Source organism: Mesoplodon mirus, assembly GCF_964341445.2.
Source record: "Mesoplodon mirus genome assembly, chromosome: 5".
Lineage (NCBI taxonomy): Eukaryota > Metazoa > Chordata > Mammalia > Artiodactyla > Ziphiidae > Mesoplodon > Mesoplodon mirus.
The window spans coordinates 171,131,350-171,153,308 of NC_138980.1; the positions used below are offsets into that span (position 1 = coordinate 171,131,350).

The 21,959-nt window shown below is 40.5% G+C and overlaps 1 protein-coding gene and 1 pseudogene across 3 annotated transcripts in view; one reads left to right on the plus strand and one right to left on the minus strand.

The window, feature by feature from the left end:
* Window positions 1-21,959, minus strand: part of FBXL7 (F-box and leucine rich repeat protein 7) — a 427,953-nt gene that overhangs the window by 123,039 nt on the left and 282,955 nt on the right. The window lies entirely within an intron of this gene.
* LOC309804587 (homeobox protein NANOG-like) lies at window positions 13,924-14,647 on the plus strand (annotated as a pseudogene). The gene has a single exon. The product of its transcript is annotated as a homeobox protein NANOG-like (transcript).

Here is a 21,959-nt window from a genome sequence, read left to right on the forward strand (position 1 = left end):
GTTGGTCAACTTCCTCATGACGTCTCAATGAAACTCCTAGACAGTGTGTTTTGCAGGGAGAATGGAATAGGCATTCTAAGGATATGATGTTCATCTGTGCATTGAACATTTTCCCTCAGCCTTAGAGACACAGCACTGTGACCTTTTTTTCCCCAAGAGAGTACGGGGAGGTGCCTAAAAGACCTTTTACTGCACTTCCAATGGGAATGAGCCTGGCACAGTCCCTCCTTGATCTGTGTTAGGCGAGGATAGTCTCTCCTTCTCCTGTCCTCACATATAACTCTAAGTTAGCCGTCTCCGTGTTCTGTACATTTCACCCATGACAGCGCACTGACACAGTCAGTGTATGTAGATCGCCATCTCCTCGATTACACTGGCTCTACCGGGCAGAGTGAAGGTCTTGCTCACTGGTGCTCAGCTGCCCGGCCAGGGCTCAGCTCGGGTCACTGCTTGTCTTACGGGTGAGTCCCAAGTACACTCGATTGTCAGTAAGTAGGAAAATGTGTTATTACCTGCAATAAACTCTGGCAAAGGGACTGCCTCAGGCACCACATGGTATCACAAAAGCTGGTACATTATTACACTTAATTTTCAATCTAGATCAGAATCCTCACTTGCAGACAGGAAATTTCATATCCCCCAAGATGGACCAGGCAAAGTTACAGATACAAATTTATGTAGAGCTCTGACATAACTGTGTCAACCACATGCTCTCAGAAGAGTGAATGTCTGCTAGACCTTCAAAATTCTCCTGTGGGAGAGAGTGCTGACGAAGCATTTGTTCAAGCTGCTGCTATCTTTTGTTTTTGTTTTGATTTTAAAAAAATATGTTAACTTAGCTTTTAAAAATGGGTAATAAATTCACATAGGCCATAAGTGAAAAAAATCCAAGATACACAAAGTCTTCTTCTAACGCCATCTCCAGTCTGTTCAGCAAACTCTTCCTAATGTTACCACCACTACTACTTTTAGTGAATCCTAAAGACTTATTTTACATCTGCAAATATTAATTCTTATTCTCCCTTTTTTCACAAAATGATCATTACAAAAAAGTTAATTTATCAGCGCTAAAGGAAGCTCAAAACAACGTGGGGAAACTATCAGGTTCATACATGGAAGAAATTAAGTTAACCCAAAGAAAAAGGGGAACTGGCAGAAAAGAAAAACATAAAGTGCCGAAGTGGGTTTCATTTGCTTCTCCATCAGCCTCAATTGAGCAAAGGAGAGAGAGTCTTCACTCAGCTGAGTGTGAAGGGTCTTGGCAAGCCCGTGGGCGTCTATGTGCTTCAAGGCAGACTTGTTTGGTCTTCAGTCTTTCCAAATAAAAAGCTTAGGTTCTGTCAGGAACATGGAGACAACAGCAGACCAACTGGTCTGTGGTCAGAAGAATTAGAGGAACTGGCACCGACGCTCTTAATGAGACGGCCATCTTGTTTTACTCCTCTATCGCAAAGCTCCCATTTTTCTTTGCTACCTCTTTTCTGTCATTTGGGGGGTATTAATGGAGACATGGGGAGGAACCAGAGCAATTATCTGGAAAATTAAGTGGAAAAAATCCAAAGTACTTTGCCCCAAAAGGTCTGGGCAAACCTAAAAGCCAGTATTTCCTGTGATATAGACGACTCCAAGTTTCAGAATATATAATTTCTTTCAGGAGCTTAAAGTTACATTTTTAAAAACACAGACATCACACATTTCTTGTCGAAATGGTAAGCTGTTATTAAGATCTGTCTTAATTTGTTCTAATACAATCTAATCTTTTCCATCTATCCAAAATGTAACAGTTCAGGTAGTATTGATTTTAGATCAAGGCTGAAATGCTGCAAGTATTGAACAAGATTCATCCCCATCAACCTACTTTTACTACCATTACCACTCCAGTGTTGAGCAGGACAGCCACATATGGTTGTGCCCTGTCAGACAGTTGGCCAGGGGTGCAGCTAGGGGTCTGAGATTTAATGTGCTCCTCAACTAGTTATGCCCTTTGGAGGAGGGCTGCACCTATCCAGAGGAAGGGGAGCCTATCTCTAGCGGGCCACAGAAAGCAGTGCCTTCTTGTAATTCTCACACAGGCACTGCACATTCCAGCTCAGCCCTGAAGCCAAGCACTTTGAAACCATTGGCAGTAACAGGCGCCACCATGATTATGTTTATATGGCAGACCACACATCAGGTTCATACGGGATAGTCCTGCATTATACCTGTTGACCAGCTTAATTATTATTAATGCCACTTACACTCTTAAGAGTGTTTGGGACAAGATGACCTTTTATATTGGTCATCCTAGTCTTCTATATTTTGTTCTACCTTTGTAGAACAAAACATATAGGGAGATTAATTTACAGGGCTTAACTGAATCCCTTTCAAAGCTACACTCTTGAGAATAGCCAAGATGATCTCTTAGCTGTGTTGTACTTCTTTTTGAAATCCACTTTGTAGTGTAGATTCCTCAAATAATTGAATCTTTCAAAATGAGCCAAAAATGTGTACTGTTTCATGCTAATTAGGATAGTTGTGCTCTTTCTTCAACTATCCCTTATATGCATGAAAAAAAAAGGTGGTGAGGGTAAAACAAGCACTCTGCAGTAACTCTGAGTCTCCCACTGAGGAGTTCCTGATCTTATTATGCACATTCTCAAATCCTCTCTCGGCCACACCTTGTCTGTGCCTAATTTTGGCACTGACTTGGGTAACATGATAGCACCTCAGGAAGCTGAGGGAATTCCATAATCCTCACTGGCCTGGCACAGTGAATCCTAGTGAAGTCTGGATCCTGCCAGTTGGAGAAAAAAATATTTACTGCTGAGTTGCTAAAAGCTCTGGATGCTTCGCTCATTTGCAAACCATGTAAGAAGTGGATGTCACAGCAGGGTATAAAATCCAACTGCTTTGATGCTTTTTTTCTCATGCAATTACCTGTGTCATTATGTCATTATTTAGGCCTCTTTGTTTTGATTTGGAAGTTTGGGTCAGTAATCAGTGCAGATTCTAAATAGACAAACTAGCAGAGCAGGGGTTGGCAACTTTTTTTCTGTAAAGAAACAGATATTAAACATTTTATGCTTTGCATGCTGAACAGTCTCTGTTATAACTACTCAATTCTGCCTTATAGCACAAAAGCAGCTGTAGACAATGGGCAATCAAATAAGCATTGCTCTGTTCCAATAAAACTTTATTTACAAAAGGAGCTGGCAGTCTGGATTTGGCCTGTGGGCCATAGTTTGCTGACCCCTACAGTTTGAGGACTCCCCACCCCTCTGGTCTTCCCCATTGGCTATCTATTGGAAAACGTGCTCTTATCATCATCGTGATTCATAGCCAAGTCCCCATGTCTCTTTCCTTATCTAATGAGACATTATTGGTTTTTATGGCAGAAAACCATTCAAAGATTTTCAGAGTTGATTTTGAGAATCCTATTACATCTCAAGATTTATTCATGATTGGACTTATTCTTTGGGCAATCTTCTGGATGGAGAATTAATGGCACTGAAACATTACAGTGGATACAATGGATCCATACAATGGCTTGACTTCAAATGGGATATCACTTTAGTAAGAAAATATGCCCATTGAATAGGAAAAATAACCTGTAATGTCATAAACTAGAAAATCAGATTATAAATTAAGATAAAAGCTTTTGAGAATAAGAAATTTGATAGTTTGAGGCCTGCTGTTATTCTAGTTTTAAAATGTGCCTCTCTTTTCTTCTCCTCTGTTACACTTACGGTAGTAATTTGATGAGTGTGCCTTTGAAATCAATGAGATGCTCACACTTACTTGGATCTCTGCATAGGTAAAAACATTAAGATGTGTGCTTACTTCCTTCTAACTTAAAATAAAAATATTATATTCACCCATCCTCTCCACTTAGCCTCCAAAATAAAGAACAATGGAGTTATCCATATTCATCTCTTGAAAAAACTCATGGAGCAAAACCTTGAGCTGATTTTAATGATCAAACACACCATTTGTTTGCAGATAATTTTTGTGACTGAGTCCTTAAGGAAAGTACATTTTGTTCAAATTAGCAACACTTAAAAGGGCATGGATTTTAAAGTTTCCACCACAGAAAAGGTACTGCGATGATAATGTTAATGCCTGGCTCTTAGGCACATCTTCATTAGAATTCTATACAGTTTAAGGCTTGCAAACTGCATCAAATCTTGATAATTACCTTAGGCTTCCAAAATCGATACACATTTAAAACCCTGGTATGAAAAAGTTAATCATCTTTTGACTATATCCCTCTGAACTGCAAACAGTTACATATTTAGAAAACTGTTAGTCAGATTATGATATAAGAAGAAAGGCTTTCTAATTCTGTGTTACCACCTCCTCACCCACGGCCCCTCTCCCATCATTTCTCAGAGGTTTTTTAATCCACTCTTGTCAGAGCCACAGATTCTCCAGTCCCTGAACTACTCTTGATGGATCCCTGGAGGAAGAGAAGGCTGTAGAAAAACAAAACACACAAACACAAACCAGACTGGGCATGGGGTATAACGAGAGATGAAGAGCCACAGAATCAAACATAAGGCTTCCTCTGGCAAAGCTGTTATCCACCAGCCTCAATCTTAAAATGTCTTTTAAAGTTTCAAGAGCAATTCACGCTAAGGCATCATACTAAGAAACGAAGCTAAAAAAAAGTTGGAAAGTATTTCCCACAGGAAATGCACCCTGCTTGCTCTCTCTGGCCTGTATTGAAGCCAAATTTCTATCTACAGAGGAAAGACCTTTGTTTCTTCCCCCCACTCTCTCCTCTTACAATATTATTAGGTTGCAAACAATAGCTTTATTGTTGCAAAGCAGGAATAAAGGAGCCTAAAATCAGCACACAATTGTGTGATCACTGGTTAGCCTTGTATCCCAAAATTGTTAAGGAAAAAAAAAAAAAGAGTATTCACAAAGCCAGTCACCCTACTCACACCAAAAGATAAGGGAAGGCCCTGGAATCTGTGAGCAAAAATCCTCACTATGCATTTATAGGGCTCTGGCAATATTTCCCACAAGGACTTGCCAATTTTAAAGCACTTTTTCTTGCTTTATTTACCCATCTTTAGTCAAGGGAGGTATTATTAGTTCTGAGCTTTCCAAGTTTGTTATTCATGGTGCTGAACATGGGAGTAATGAGAATATGAACATATAAACTGCTGATGGCTTTAAAACAAAACATTTGGTAAATATCTTTTATTTTGTTTAGATCTTGTCATTTTCTATCACCTCGGAAGATGTTTATCAGTTAGCTTTCATCTTGGCCGGGAGATGTCGCTGTAGTTGGATTAAATAATTTACAGAGCAATTTGAGATATGCTGGAAACAGTCTGAGTGTTAAAAACTTTCCGTGGGACTGTCAAAAATGTATAGAGAGGCATTCTGGAATAAAAGTGGACTCTGTGTACCCAACTCTGCTTTTAGCCAATAGATACATTTATGTTATGCTCCAGATTAAAAGGGAATGCTTATTCCCTCCCACCTTGCTAAAAGTCAAATATACTAGAATAAGATAGCATCATAAACTTAGTGATTTATCCACCTGGGTGAGTAAAGGTTTTAGTGGACATAAGCATGAGGGAGTTTTGTTTCCACTTTTCACAGAAATAGGAAAAACAATCCTAAAATTTGTATAGAACCACTGAAGACTCTAATAGCCAAAGCAATTCTAAGAAGCACAAAGCTAGAGGCAACAGACTTCCTGACTTTAAACTATAGTACACAGCTATAGTAACCAAAACAATATGGTACTGGCATAAATATAGACACACAGACCAATGGAACAGAACAGAGAGTCCAGAAATAAACCCTTGTATGTATGATCAACTAATATTTGACAAGAGTAAAGGTATACTCAGTGGGGAAAGGATAGTCTCTCCAATAAATGGTCTTGGGAAAACTGGATATCCACGTGCAGAAGAATGAAGATGGACTCATATCTTACACCATACACAATAATCAGCTCAAAATGGATTAAAATTTGAATGTGTGACCTGAAATCATAAGACTCCTAAAAGAAAACATAGGTAGTAAGGTCCTTGGCATTGTCCTTGGCAATAATTTCTTGGATTTGACACCAAAAGCAAAGGCAGTAAAAGCAAAAATAAATGAATGGAACTATGGAGACAAAAAAGCTTCTTCACAGCAAAGGAAACCATCACTAAATGAAAAGGCAACCTATGGAATGGGAGAAAACATCTGCAAAACACATATCTAATAAGAGGTTAATATCCAAAATATGCAAGAAACTCATACAACTCAACAGCAAAAACAAAACAAAACAAACAAAAAAACCCAATAACAAACAAAAACAATTAAAAAATGGCCAAAGGATCTGAATAGGCATTTTCCCAAAGAAGACATTTAAATGGTCAAGAAATATATGAAAAGGTGCTCAACATCACTAATTATCAGGGAAATGTAAATCAAAACCACAATGAGATATTACCTCACACCAGTTAGAATGGCTGTCATAAAAAAAAAAAAAAGAGAGATAACAAGTGTTGGTGAGGATGCTGTGAATGTAACCAGTATAGCAGTTCTTCAGGAAATTAAAGAAGAACTACGGTATGATCCAGCAAACCCACTTCTTGTGCTGGTAGATGACCCAGAAAAGTCTATTTCACTGCATTACAGTCCATCCTTTGGAAAGGTAAGACTGTGCCCTACTTATTTCCATAAGGCATTCTGGAAAACATTTGAAAGTTGAAATGTCTGAAAGTCAAGCAATAGACTTCATGTTATTTAGTCAGGGTGTGAAGAAGGAGTACTTTTTTTCTTTTTCAACTTTATTGAGTTATAATTGACCAGAGCATGACTAACTTGGTGTTTACTGAATACACGCTAAATCAAACTGAAAGAAAAAAAGTACAGTGAAAATGCCCTAATTACTGCTTCTTCTCATCCCCCACTCCCCCTCCAAGGTGCTTTATGAGCATCATTTATTCGTGGCGTTAAGGAGAGCTTGCTTTAACATAAAATGCCTGAAAGCTAAGCCAACATATGCATTATAATTGCATTTCTCTGTTATTTTCCCTAACTTTATGAATATATCAGGTGGGACCTTGCCATTTATTATTATAATATTATGGTTAGCGATTGATAAAGCTCCAGATGACAAAATGATTCTCTCTTTAGGCATTAACCAAAATTACCTATTGTTCTTGCAAAGTAGGTACTAACTGGATTTTTTTCATGGGACGCTCTTTGGAGTCAATGTTCTGCATTTGGTCCACCAGATTCACTCTGGAACCTTCTGTACCCTCCTCAGTGACCAGAAGCCAGGCTTCTGAGGGTTACATCTACACAACAAGGATCCTCTGCTGTCTGGCTCCTAGTTGGAATTGACCAGTGGGCAGCCCAGCAAAAACAGAGAGGGCAAAGGAAGGGAGAGGTCATAGCGTTCATTATCCAACGTGCTCCCCACTCAGCCTTTTCTTCTCTACCAGAGGCTTCTCCTTGAGACATACCTACAGTTCTCTCCCAGTCCTGGCAAAACCCCCAGGGGTTTGCCTGCCTTTGCCCTCCCAGGCCCAAGAGCTAGCCCAGGGTACTACCCATCTTTTGCAGGTCCCTTTTAACCCTGCCCTCAACTTTGCAAAGTCTTCTCTAGGAAAATCTCTCCAATTGCCTTGTTTGAGTGTTCTATATACACACATCATTTCTGGATCCCAGCTGGCACCTGAAGCATGAAATAAGCTTTAGTGGAATGTGTACTGTCTACTATTTAGATACATGACTAGGCATACATCCCTTGTAGGTGTCTTAATTTGAAAATAAAATAGTTTTTATTGGACTTACCCAAACCAAGTTTTGGAGATAGATTCATGGAGAGAAGAAAATGTATAAAGACCAGAGAATATTTGAAACAAAGAACCACAGAACTGAACTTGTTAGACCCAATCACAGGTTTATTTTAAATCCTGATTCCAAGTTATAGTATTAAGTTTAGCGACTGTTTATTGAGAGCCTACTAACAGCTCGACGCTGCGCTCAGCATTTTAACATAAGTCATCTGTCATCGGTCTGATAAACTTGCAAGGCAGTTATTATCCCCATTTTAGAGTTGCGGGTAATGAGATTCAGATAAGTGCAATAACCGACCCTCACACACATGGCTAGTTATGGACTAGCAAGGAATCCAAAACAGTCGCACTCTGTCTACTGGACAGACCACCCCATCCAGAGGGACACTGAGACCTCATGGACTCCACACGACTAAAAGGACTTCAAGGAGTCCAGAGCCTTAACATAAGCCTGTTTCATTTTACTTAATCTAATCTTCCCAACAGATGTCCTCACAGAACCATTCTCAGAGAAAACTCATTAACATCATGTGTCCATGAATCACAGTTTAGAAAATGGGGTCTGTACCTCTATTTCCTGATTTTCCTCTCTTAGAGCTGAGTCTGATGCCTCTTATTCCTTCTGGGACCAGTGATTACATTTAGGAAAGCCTGCTCTAAAACATCAGGTGTACTGGAGTTTCTCAAACACTACGCTGTTATCAAAAGGATGTAGCATATTTGTGAGACTTTCAAAGTATGTTGATGATGATAAGGAAGAGGGAAGAGGAACCTTCGTAACAGGAAGTTTTCTTCAGCACTTAATGATTTGGGCAGAGACCAGGCTAGCAGTCATCTGATAAAATGATTTGCTAAGGAAAATGCTGGTGTGGGTGATTGGAATAATAAATAGACACAGGAATAATAGCAAACATGTACTTAACACTAAGAATGCGCCAGCCATGACTCTTCAGCTCTTTACATGAGTTACCTCATTTAAAGCTCATGGTACCCCTCTGAGGTAGATATTATTAGTCTCTAATTTTACAGTTGAGAAACTGAGGCACAGACAGGTTGAGGAGGTTGAAGAAGTTTCAATGTCAGACAGCTAGTGTAGAGAAAGTGGCATTGAGCTCTAGGTAGTCGGATTCCAGAATCTGCTCAGAGGAAGGGCTTTTCTGCTTAAGAGATGCTAGCTTCCTCCTGTTATGGACCAGCCAGATTTTAATTAAAAAAAAAATCATGTGCAGTGATCTCCACTAAATGCAAGGATGAATCGACTTCAACACATGAAATGTGGTAGGAATAATTTTAAAAATCAAGTCTGATATTAAAAAAATAGTTTCGGGCTTCCCTGGTGGCGCACTGGTTGAGAGTCCGCCTGCTGATGCAGGGGACACGGGTTCGTGCCCCGGTCTGGGAAGATCCCACATGCCGCAGAGCGGCTAGGCCCATGAGCCATGGCCGCTGAGCCTGCGCGTCCGGAGCCTGTGCTCCGCAACGGGAGAGGCCGCAACAGTGAGAGGCCCCCGCATACAGCAAAAAAAAAAAAAAAAAAAAAATAGTTTCACGAGTTCAAGGAGAATTGTAATTTGGCCTCAGTGTGGAGATGATCTGGAGATTTTAGTTAATGGTAATCTAAATAGGAACAAGCAGTGTTAGAGGGCTGAAAATGGGGTCTTATGCAGCATCAGAGCAAGTTCAAGGCTCAGAATCTGCCCCTCATGAATACTCCCAGGCCTGCCGCATGCACAAAAAAAGCATTATTTTATTTTGAGCGTTACCCTTTGGAAGGTTCAGAGGCAAGTCATCAGCACAGTGAAACGATTCACAGCCTGGTCTGATGGTCTTCCTGCAGCAGCCCTGGTCTACCCTGCCTGCTATTCCATCTTCCCCAGAGCTGGCCACGAGCCATGGAACAAGAGCCAGGGAGCTGGCTTCAAGCTGAAGCGAAGAGAGGCAGGAGCCACAGAGCTGGGTGATGCTGGGGTCCATAGAGGGTACGAGAGACCCACACAGCCAACACTTTTGTATAGAACACACAGCAGGGCACCAGGTAGGTTGTGACCCCAAAGCTCATTCGTGACGGAATCAGCACAAACACCCTGCACACCTACCAGGGTAGTGGTGGCTAATGGCCTTGAACATCACTCTGTTGTGCTTCACCTTTGTGCTCAGCAGGTACAGGGCAGAGGTGAGCATCAGGTTGCCTTAAAGGACAGGGTATGTTCACTTAAGGACATAGGTGGTCCACTCAGGTGGAAGAAGCCTTAGGGTAGTCATGGTGATAGTCTGACCATATCTGAAGAGCTGTCATATAGAAGGACCTGAAATACACCCGAGATGCTGGGGATACTTCCTTGAGCATGTTAGGTAAGCTCTTATCTCCATGTAGCTCCTAATCTGATGGAGATGGAGACATTAAACAAATGATTGTATTATTAAAAATATTGTTCCAAACTCTGAGAGCTGCCAATAAAGGAAAGATACCAAGTCCTACAGAGCATCTGGGGAGACGCCATCTTTTTGAAGAAGTGCCCCTTAAGCCGAAGAGCTAAGGATGAGGAGTTAGTTAAGTGGAGAGTAGAGAGAGGGAGGTTTTGGGTGAAGGGTACAGGACCTGAAGAATCTGGAAGGAGGGTGGTCCAGCGGGGAGGAGGAAGGCCAGGGTCAAATCTTAAGAGAGCTCGTAGACTCTGTACAGATTTTGGATTTACACTTCCAGGCAACACTTGGAAAGCTTCTCTTCTCCCTTCCAATTCACCTTCTCTTCTCTTATTTTATAGTCTATGTTTTATTTTCTTGCAATTTCACATAATTAATGGACATTACAGGTCTACTTCCTTGGTCAGCAAAATATTAGTGGTTACCAATTTTACATTCAACACTGGACCAGGCCCTATGGCTTAAAACGTAAATAGGATGTGTACTGGGTTGAAGTATATTCCCCCCAAATTTACATCTACTTAGAACTGCAGGATGTGATTTTATTTGGAAATGGGGGTTTCTGTAAGTGTAATTAGTTAAGATTATGTAATACTGGATTAGGCTGGGCCTTTCTAAGAAGAGGAGAGAACTCAGAGGCACAAAGAAGGCCGTGTGCAGAGCGAGGCAAAGATGGGAGTGATGTGTCGAATAGTCAAGGAACTCCAGGGAGTGCCAGGGATCTCCCGCGGCTGGAAGAGACATGGACGGATTCTCCCCTAGAGCCTTCAGAGGGAGCGTGGCCCCTCTGACACCTTGATTTCAGACTTCTGCCTCTAGGGCTGTGAGCCAATACACCCCACTGTTGTAAGCTACACAGTTTGTGGTAATTTGCTGCAGCAGCCTAGGAAGCTAATACAGCATGCATCTGCCCACTCAGATAGGCCACAGGGTATGAAGCAATGGTGTAAAAAGAAATTAGTGTAAGTTAAATACTATAATAAGTGCACATCCAAGGCATTATAGAGCTTTCAGAACATCCCTGAAATTATTTCTTTCCTCTCTGAATTTAATTTTTATTTTTACCATGCTTCTTCAGAAATCTATGTTTTAAAGTCAATTTAATTTTCGACAGAAGAAGGTGGGACATGTAGGTTTCTCTATAATCTAAGCCAAGCAACAAAGGACCTCTCTGTTTGACCAAATTGAGGCTTTCTGCATTTCTGGACACAAATTCTCATGGCATTAGAAGTTTGGACTACATCATTTCCTTTCTCAGGACCCAACTACGGTACCCCATTTACTCAGATATTTTATCTTCCTGAATCCCCCTCTGTCTTAGCTCTGCTATGTCCTGAAATTTCCTGTCCCCTGATCGAGGCACACCTCTTTCAAAAGGCCTTTCCAGCTGTCTTTCTTTGAAATAAGTTCCCTTCTCTCCTATACTGTAATGCCTTTAACATTGCACAGGTATCATATATTACATATTATAAACTCTTCATTGGGGATTGATTTCTGCTTGTTTTATTAGCTTTCTAGGGCTGCCCTAACAAATTACCACAACCTAGGTGCCTTAAAACAACAGAAATGTATTCTCTCACAGTTCTAGAGGCCAGAAGTCTGAGATCAGGGGGTCGGCAGGGCTGCACGCTGTTGGAAAGCTCTAGGGGAGAATCCTTTTGCCTCTTCCAGTTCCTGGTGGCTCCAGGTGTTCCGTGGCTTGTGGCTGCATCACTCCAGTCTCTGCCTCCACTTTCACACGGACTTCCGCTCTGTATCTTTCTCCTCTGTGGGTTTCTTATAAGGATATATATCATTGGGTTGATGGCCCACCCAAATAATCCAGGATGATCTCATCTTGAGATTCTTTACTTAATCACATTTGCCACCATCCTTTTTCCAAATAAGGTCATTTTTACAGGACCTGGTGGTTAGCACATGGATGTACCTTTTGGGGGGCTACCACTATGCTTCGCATCCACTTGTACCTGTTAAGTTCTTTATGCAGAATATGCATTTAGTAATCAATTTTTTGATGAAACTGAATCAAATTAAACTTTTGAACACAGGCTTAAAAGTCTCTACAAACTATCCTAATTCACTTTTTACCAACCATATTAAACTCATGCCAAGCCACAAATTCCATTCTGGTGTAGGGTTACATGTCTGCCAGCTGATGTTATTAGATACTGAATGACCCTCCCAGTACGAAAGAGACAGTGGGAGTTGTCACTGTCTATATATTATGCACTGACAGAGTCTTGAATACTGTCAGGACATTTAAAGAACATAATAATCTGACAGGAAACAGAGGGCCATTTAAGAAAATAGGAAATATCAAAAAATATAACCAACAATTATACTTAAAAACTTTGTAAGTGAAACCTAGGCAGTGATAGACCTACTTTGAATTCCGGTTCTACTTACTGGTTGTCCAGTCATGGCGAATTCTATAATATTACAGTTTTGTTTTATTCTAAAGGTAAGGAAGAGAAGGAGAAAGAGAGGAAACAAGAAACCCCAAAACCCTCTAGTACTATCTACCATTAATTTCAGTATTGCTATAGTTATTGAGAATTCTCCTGTGAGAATTCACCTATGGAAATGTCTACAACTTGTGAGGACTTTATTTAGTAGCACTTGCACTAGGAGAAGACAAGTTTTAGAAAATCAGGACACAACAGAAGCTATTTCTGTGTGTTGCTTTTTTCTGTTCCAGGACTCATTTCATGAAGACAGTCTAGCCCAATTAGCTAGATAAATAGAGTCATTCCAATATTAGATATTGTTTTCTGTTTGTTTGTTGTTGTTGTTTTTTGTGGTACATGGGCCTCTCACTGTTGTGGCCTCTCCCGTTGCAGGGCACAGGCTCCGGACGCGCAGGCTCAGAGGCCATGGCTCACGGGCCCAGCCACTCCGCGGCATGTGGGATCTTCCTAGACCGGGGCACGAACCCGTGTCCCCTGCATCGGTAGGCGGACTCTCAACCACTGTGCCACCAGGCAAGCCCTTGAATATTGTTTTTATAAAGTATTTTCTATTTATTGTAAAAATATAGAAGTGTCATTGCTTTACAGATGCCACCCAGAGCCACATGCTGCCACAGCCAAAGTTGGGGATTTCGCACTGTTGCAAAGTTAGAGCAAACAGGCCACAATATATACCAGATGCAGCTGAACTGCAATGCCACTTAAAAAGGTTTAATCGAAAATGTCCTGAATCTACTTTGCCCAAGAATTATCACAGGGACAGTCTGGTCTTTGATATGATAATGCAACAAGCTGCCAGCTCATCTCTGTTTCCAACACGGTAACCCACACTGCTTTTCATCTTCTTTCCATCAGTCGTGTGACTTTTAATATTAGGAGAGCTCTAGATTCCATGTATGAGGCTCCTTTGTTTTCCTTTAATTGGGAGTAGGGAAGCGGTGACTGGCTTAGACTCCTAGAGGGATGAAGTCACCTTCACCATTCCCATCTACTACTTCTCTTCCTCTGTGTATGACACACTTCAAAGTAGCTTGTCTAGTTTTCTGTCATTTTCCTACATTGGGCTGGTAGGCTTCTGTTATCACACAGGTGACTTCCCTTCATCCCATGTTTTTAGTACTTTTACACCTGGAGATCTTCACCTTTCTCTAAGCTCTTCTACCTAGATTAAGCCTGGACTTTTCCTACCATCTATCTAGCTCTTTGGTTTTCTCCCTCTCCGTCAATTCAACAACATGAGTGTGGACCCAGCTTATCCCCAAAGCCTGCGTGGCCCTGAAGCATCCAATTCTAGGGAATCTTCACCAATGCCTGAGATTTATGGGCCTGAAGAAAATTATGTGTCCTTGCAAATGTCATCTGCTGAGACCCACGACATGGAGACTGTCTCTCCTCTTCCTTCCTTCTCCACGGATCTGCTTATTCAGGACAGTCCTGATTCTTCCACAAGCCCCAGAGTAAAACTACTGGCCACGGCTGCAGACAAGAGCACAGAGAAGAAGGAAGAGAAGGTCCTGGTCAAGAAGCAGAAGACCAGAACCGTGTTCTCTCAGACGCAGCTGTGTGTGCTCAATGACAGATTTCAGAGGCAGAAATACCTCCGCCTCCAGCAAATGCAAGAACTTTCCAACATCCTGAACCTTAGCTACAAACAGGTTAAGACCTGGTTCCAGAACCAGAGAATGAAATGTAAGAGGTGGTAGAAAAACAGCTGGCCGAGGAGGAGCAACACTGTGACTCAGGGCCCAGCAACTACAGAATACGCAGGCTTCTATTCCTATCACCAAGGATGCCTGGCAAACTCTTCCGGAAACCTGCCCATGTGGGGTAACCAGACCTGGAATAACCCAACTTGGAGCAACCAGAGCTGGAACAGTCAGTCCTGGAGCAACCAGAGCTGGAACAGCCAGACCTGGTACCCCCAAGCCTGGAATAACCAGACTTGGAACAATTAATTCAACGACTATGTTGAGGAATTCCTGCAGCCCCAGATCCAGTTCCAGCAAAATTCTCCTGTCAGTGATTTGGAGGCCACCTTGGAAACTGCTGGGGAAAGCTATAACATAATACAGCAAACTGCTAAGTAGTTAAATTCCCAACAGCAAATCATGGATTTATTCCCCAATAACTCTCTGAACATACAGCCTGAAGATCTGTAACGACGGCTGTATTATTCAATCTCAATTTGAGCCGTGACTGTATTACTTCCCTAGAATTTTTCTTTTACAATTACGTCTCTCTGCCTTGATAAGCTGCTTTTCGTTGTGCCTTTTGTGTCAATTTGGGGGTGTATGATTGGTGTCTAATCAAAGAGGTTTCAGAAGCATTGGCTTCTATGGACAACATGATAAAAGATGACTGGTGGCTATAGATAACTAGGTTAGAATACTATTTTTTGGATATCTTTAGGATCTAGAACCTAACCTCAAGAATAGGGAGCAAAAGTACAAAGATGTGTGATGAAGGATTATTCACATTTTCTGGGATAGGGAGGCTTTACTTGTTAAGAACCTCAGTTGTTAAGGTGAAGGGTTAAGCTACAATGTGCTTCACTGATTTCCTCTACCCCTTTTTGCTATTTTACTACAACCCTTAATTTTTTCCACCAATCTAGTATTTGTAGAAAGATGTTTTGATTTGTCCACATCATAATACTACCAGTTGGCTGGTTCGTTTATAAGTACCAATAAATAAAAAAATTACCCATTAAAAAAAAAAAAAGTAGCTTGTCTAGATTTATAACCACCTGGATGCAAAGGTGACCAGGGAGCCTGCCTCGCACTCTGAGATGTTTATAGTGGGCTGTGTGTGTGATGTATGTGTACATGAGGACCGTGGTGGACTTCACCTCTGCTGCAGAAGAAGGCTCCACAGCTGGCCTCTACCCTTTCTTCCCATGGTGTTCTGGTGAGAGCAGCGCAGAGCATCCAAATGTCTATACACACGTGGGGATGGGAGGTTAAGAAGTCCAAGCAGTGATTCTTTTTAACCTCATAATTATAAGCTGTTTTTCTGAAATGCCGGTAATTGCATAAATCTCGTGCTGGTGAGATAGAAGCTTCCTTCATCACATCCAAGGCTGTGTTACAGACTTGATTCGTGGAAATAGGTACACCCACCCTCAGATGAATGAAAGAAGAAAAGAAAAGGAATATAAAAAGACAAAATTACAGTGATGACACACACAGGCCTGTATCATCTACATATATATGTGAATGTATATTCTTATATATCCTGTCAGTCTCTCAGTCACAAATGTCAGCAGAGTACATATGTCAAACATGGTAGCCCACCAAGGGTGCTCCTTTCTAAGTCTAATAGCCTTGAGCATTTCTGTTTGATGATACGGGCCCAAACCTTTCATTTTAAAGTGCTACAATACAGGTACTTCCCTGGTGGTCCAGCGGTTAAGACTCCACACTCCCAATGTAGGGGGCCCAGGTTCGATCCCTGGTCAGGGAACTAGATCCGACAGGCCACAACTAAAGATTCCACATGCCGCAACTAAGAGCCAGTGCAGCCAAATAAATAAATAAATAATTTTTAAAAATAAAGTGCTACAAACATATCTTAATATATTTCATGCTATAATCACAAAAGTTTAGCCTGAGGAGGACCTACAGGGTATCTCATTTTCTTCTTTAACAGGGAATCTGAGACTCACAGAAGTTGCATGATTTGCCCAGGTTACCAGCGGGAGTGGTAACAAAGTCACCATTGCCACTCTCTGTTCTTCCTCTCATGTCCACAGAGTATCACACTGTTACATTCTTTAAAGGAAGCTTCCCCAAAGCAATGACAATGACGATTGTGGGAGATGGCAAATTCAGCCACCCAGAACTGCTGTAACAACGTAGGCTGTGGGAGGGACCGTCACTACTGTGCTACTAAGCTAAGAGTTTGGGTCACCATGCTAGAACCCAGTACCCATTTGCTGAGAAGAAACTCTCCACACTGATTCACCGTGGCCCACATCCCTGTTTACCTTCGCCGCTGTCCAAAGTTCAAGCTTCCTGTGACATCTGATAACTCCCATTTCCATTCACATACATCCGGTCACATGACCCCAAACTTCACTCTTCTTCTCTTGGCTAAGCCTTCCCATTGTGACTGCTGATACTCTCAATCAATAATCCAGCACACATCCTTAACTTCCTAACTCACCTCCTTCACTACTCTGAGTGGTCCCTTCACCTCTGTATGTTAACTGATCCTCGGACGGCTCCTTCCTCTGCATCTCTGTCCAGTGAATGATGTCTTTTCTCCAGTATCCCCTGAACCTCAGGGCTTAGAGTTGGGGTAGGCACCCTCCTATCCTCCTTGCTACTCCTTTCAACCACTTATCATCCTTGTTCTCGCAATGTCATGCCCCTTTGAGACTCGTACCAACCAGTCACACCACCCTTGGCCCTCACTGCTTTCATGTTGCTTGTCTCATTCTTGGATGACTCACAGTGATCATTCTTGGACACTTCAGCATCCAGGATCCTGACCTTTCAGTTCCTTGACCTCTCCTCCAATGGCCTCTTCTTCCACCCACCTTAGTCATCCACTCCCAACATCACATCCAGGGCCTGCTCATCTCTGGGAACTCTGTCACCTCCTACTCCTCTATCACCCCTCATAACCTTCCAGCTCACTTACTGGAAATGATGACAGTCCATGACTCCAATTTCTCATCCTTACTGACCCTCGAATTGACGAACCCTACCACTATTCCTCACTATTCCTCAGCCATCTTTTGTTTTCACTTCCTCCTTTGCCCAGCCTGGATTCCCTGGCCCACCACCATTGTCACACTCATGTAAAAATGGTTACTCTCTTGCTTCTCTGTTCTGCTGTTGTAATCGCCTGTCAAAATCCCAAATCTAATTGCTCCAACTTTCCACCCTCTCTCTGCCTGCACATTAGCTGATTCATGTTGCTGAGGAATATCATACAGCTGTTTGGTTTCACTTTAAATTTATGACTGCAAATGTCAAATAAAGTCTCAGTATTGCCTGGTAACCCTACTACATTTCCTTCCTGAATTCACTTTTCTGCTTTAAGTATCCTTTTTTTCTCAAATATCTCCCAACCCTTGGCCACATCCCCAACGTCTGTCTTAGAATGGAGGAAACATCCCTTATCTTTTCATAGGCAAATGTCTTCATTTTGGCTGTAGGTCTGAGTTATACATCTTTGATTTTTCTTTATTTCTCCTGTGTTATCAATCTCCCCATTCCTACTCTTCAGTCCTATCAACAAGAAATGCACACTCCAATCTTTCCCCTTAAAGAAAAGGTCATCCCTCAACTCTTCAGATGTCTTTAGCATCCGCCCCATCTTTATGTTCTCCTTTTCAGAAACACTTGTTAGGAGATATCTACATATATGGTCTCCACTTCCTGGTCTCTCATTTACATTAAAAAATTTTTATTTTTAAAAATCAAAAAATATATATTTTTTAAAAATATACTTATATATTTAAAATTTTCTCCCCTTAGGCAGTCACTTAAAACTCTCTTAAATGAATCTCCTGTGATTCACTTTAAAGAACATGTTCACAAAGCACTTCTCTCTTTCTCAATTTTGGACACTTATATTGGCTCCCTATTACTGAATATGGCAGTTTATTCTTTTATACAACACCCTACACACACACACACACACACACACACACACACACACACACTTCTCCTTTCCCTATCCTCTCAATGTAGTTATGTCATACTGTTTGGTTAAATCAGTATTCAGTGGTATGGAAATACCATTCATAAACATGATTGTGGTGTACCATGACTGTATTTTATTTTTTGAACAACTTTAAAATTTTTCTAAAGTTATCAGTTGCTTCAATTTTCTGATTATTCTTCTATTTATCACAAACTCAATCTCCACTAGGGCTGCAGAATTTGTCTTAATATATTCAAACATAACAGGCATACTATCAGTTCCATTTCTATTGGACAAATCCTTCCTGAAGTCCTCTATCTTCTGACTCAAATTAGACCATGGTGACAAAGGGGGAGAGATATAGTAAAAGAGACCCTTGGGAGTCACTGTTATAACTGCATATGCAGCATGTTTTAGAAATAGAGCCTGGCCAAGAAGTTTAAGGAGGGGATAATGAGATCATGAATAGCAACAGTTTCAGGATAAATGGAATCAGAGCACTACTTTTTACAGCCAAAAGGAGCTTTTGCACCAGACAGAAAGTCTAGAATTTTCCTAACTTTTTGGTGCAGCACGGCAGAGGCAAACTCAGCTTCTGGTGGTGCTCAAAAATCTGACTAATTGACTGCTCTTGTTCATTCATTTGTATACTAAATTCCAGTTCATCCATTCCTATACTAACTTCTTCAGAATATTAAAACTATATTAGTATAGATTCATTGAAGGGCAAAGTTTTATGAAAAGTCTGAAGAGAAAAATCATTTTCATCTTTCATGTAATAATTCCAATCACAATTCCCCAAATCTCTACTCCGTCTGCTTTAATAAAACGCATAGAACTCACTGACTTCCTATCTTGGAGGTGCTTACTGAAGAAACAATATGGCCATGTCAACCTTCTAAAACCCATTCCTATTTCTTAGTAACTCTGAAATTGGTTTATGGGGTTAATGGACTTAATTTTTTTCCTAGAAACTAAAGCAGGTAATCTTTGGGCAATTCCAATTCAAATTATGGTACAGTCTGAATTAATGGAGTTCAAATGATTTGAGGTGTTAAAATATATATAAAATAAAATAAATTAAAAATATAAACATATTTTATATCTATCTATACATATTTCCCTTCACCCCTGGATTCTACCTAAGATTCTTTCCAGTAACACAAATATGGCTTCCTTCAGTTCAGTCAATGTAAACAGGTTACCACAGCTAACCTTTAGCTTTTTACTTTGGATGAGTGATTATACACTGAATATTAACCATTAATCTTGCTGTTTATTTAGTGAAATCAACCAAAATTTGATTTATTTTCAACAAAGAAATATAGACACAGCAATGGAGAGTGGAAGCCAGTTACCCCCCAACCCCAAGCTCCTTGGCAAATCCAGGCTTCCTTTGCCCCTCATGTTCCAAAAGACAACTGGCCAAAGAGAAATCATTTATTTAATTTGATACCCACATGATGTGGCAATTAGTTTTCAAATACATTTTTGACAAACACAAGTAGGACATCTGGAATGAGATAGGGATGATTAGGTTTGGGGAGAGAAGACTAATAAATGGAAATTTCAGAAATCTTTACTGAAGAAACAAATATTCCAAAAGTAAGCGGTTCTGTCTTTTAAATGAAATTTCTTTTTGAAATAAGAAAAATGCTTACTGAGTTCTGCTACAGAATAAATCAATTTTTCATGATGATGCTTACGCAAAAGCCATAAATCAAGTCTTAAGCACTTTTGAAAAAGGCCATGCAGATGTCTATTGTGTAATTTACAGTGTTGCTATTAATTTGCTGACTGTACCTAAAAGACTTCAAAATGCTCAAAAATACATACTCAAATTTATTTTGTATGAATTATGATTAAAATACTCAAAATCATTTTAATCCATGTAAAATTTTATCTCAGTGCTATAAAGCACTTTTTTAATGGGCCGTGGATAATTTTCCTTAGAACTCAGAATGGCAGAAAACCAACAACTGGAAACCACATTTCCTGAAAAGGCACTTATTGTGACAGACAAGAAGATAACTGCTCTCAAACCACTCTTTTCCATTTTTCCATTTTTAATGACATGGCTTTTCTACTCTGTTCTAGATGCAGTAATAAGACCCACCATAAGTGTACATGTTGTCAACTGCATTGACAATTCTGAATAAGTAAGGATTTTACCCACTAGCTAAGAGAAAAACAAAAAGTGCACTGAAAGTAAGCTCTCAGCGTGAACTTCATATCACATATGAAGTTCACGCTGAAATAACAAGCATTTGATCTTGAGAAGAAAAGTGCTGCAATTGTAAGGCATTATCGTTAGTGAGATCATCCCTTCCTTTGTATCTTAGGGCATGATTAATGTTTATTTCTGGCTAAAATCTCTTCTAGATTCTTGGTCTTTTGGAAGTATGACCTTCTGAAGCCATTTCAACTGTATTAGAAAGCTGACTGGAGCGTCTGCGGCTATCCCTACATTCTGTAGAGGGGGATGGAGACTCAGGAATTCACACTACCTACAAAGACTCTTGGACTAATCTGGGGAGACATAAAGAACAGAACTGCTTAGCAGGATCAGGAAAGTGAACCACTGGAAAAGAAGAATGATGAAGACAAGAAAGAGAGGTGATTCAGGGAGCAGTACTCTTGAGAAGGCACCACAGGTGGAGACCTGGTTTTAATAAAGAAGTTTCTTCTCAATAGAAAAGATTAGGTCAGTGGTTCTCAGTCCAGATTCTTAACTCTATCAGTCTAGAGTCGGTACACAGAAAAGCTCTCCAGGTGATTTTACTGTGCACCCAGGGCAGAGAACCACTGAAAACTGAAGAGAAAGAAAGGCCAAAATACAGCGAGGTGTTGAGAAGGAGAGTAGTTGAGATGGAAAGGGCAGAGACCATTCTCTCAGTAAAGTGAGAGATGGAGTTCTCTCTTGATACAGGAACTGGGTTGGAGGTTTGAAGAGAATGGGAGTTATATGAAGGGAGGGGAGTAAAAGTGCAATAGGACTTTAACCAAAAATATCCTTTGAATGACCTAAAATACATTACAGTGTGTGAAAGTTATATAATGATCCCTTATTGTTGAGAAAGGATAACTAAATTTGTTAAGCATCTTAGATACTCATACATTTGTCCCATGATTTCTTCATATTAATTAGGTAGAAAATATGGGAAATATTTAAGTTCATTGTTGATTGCACTTACAAATTTTGACTCATCTTGAATAAAGTTATAGTCAAAATACTATAACTTTCTCAAAATATTTTTTATGCAGGTTGATTTTGTTTGGTTACTTGTTGGTGTGTGTAGTGGGGAATGAGTTATGTGACTTATTTCCCACACTTCTCCATCATGGCCACAGAGAAGATAATTAGCTTTGTTCTAGACTAAATAGTGCTTCTTGCACAGTTGAGCACTAAGCCGATATAAGAAAAAAGTTACTTAACCTTGGAATTCACTGTTTTTCTTTCCTTTCTTTTTTCATTTTCTTTTCTCTTTCTTTTTTCTTTTTTTTTTTTTACGAGAATAGAGGTTTGTACCCTATATGTATCCCATTTCCTTAAAAGGGAAATTCTCTTGTGTCTCCTAGGACCCACACTTTCTATGTATCAAGCTTTTAAATTTTG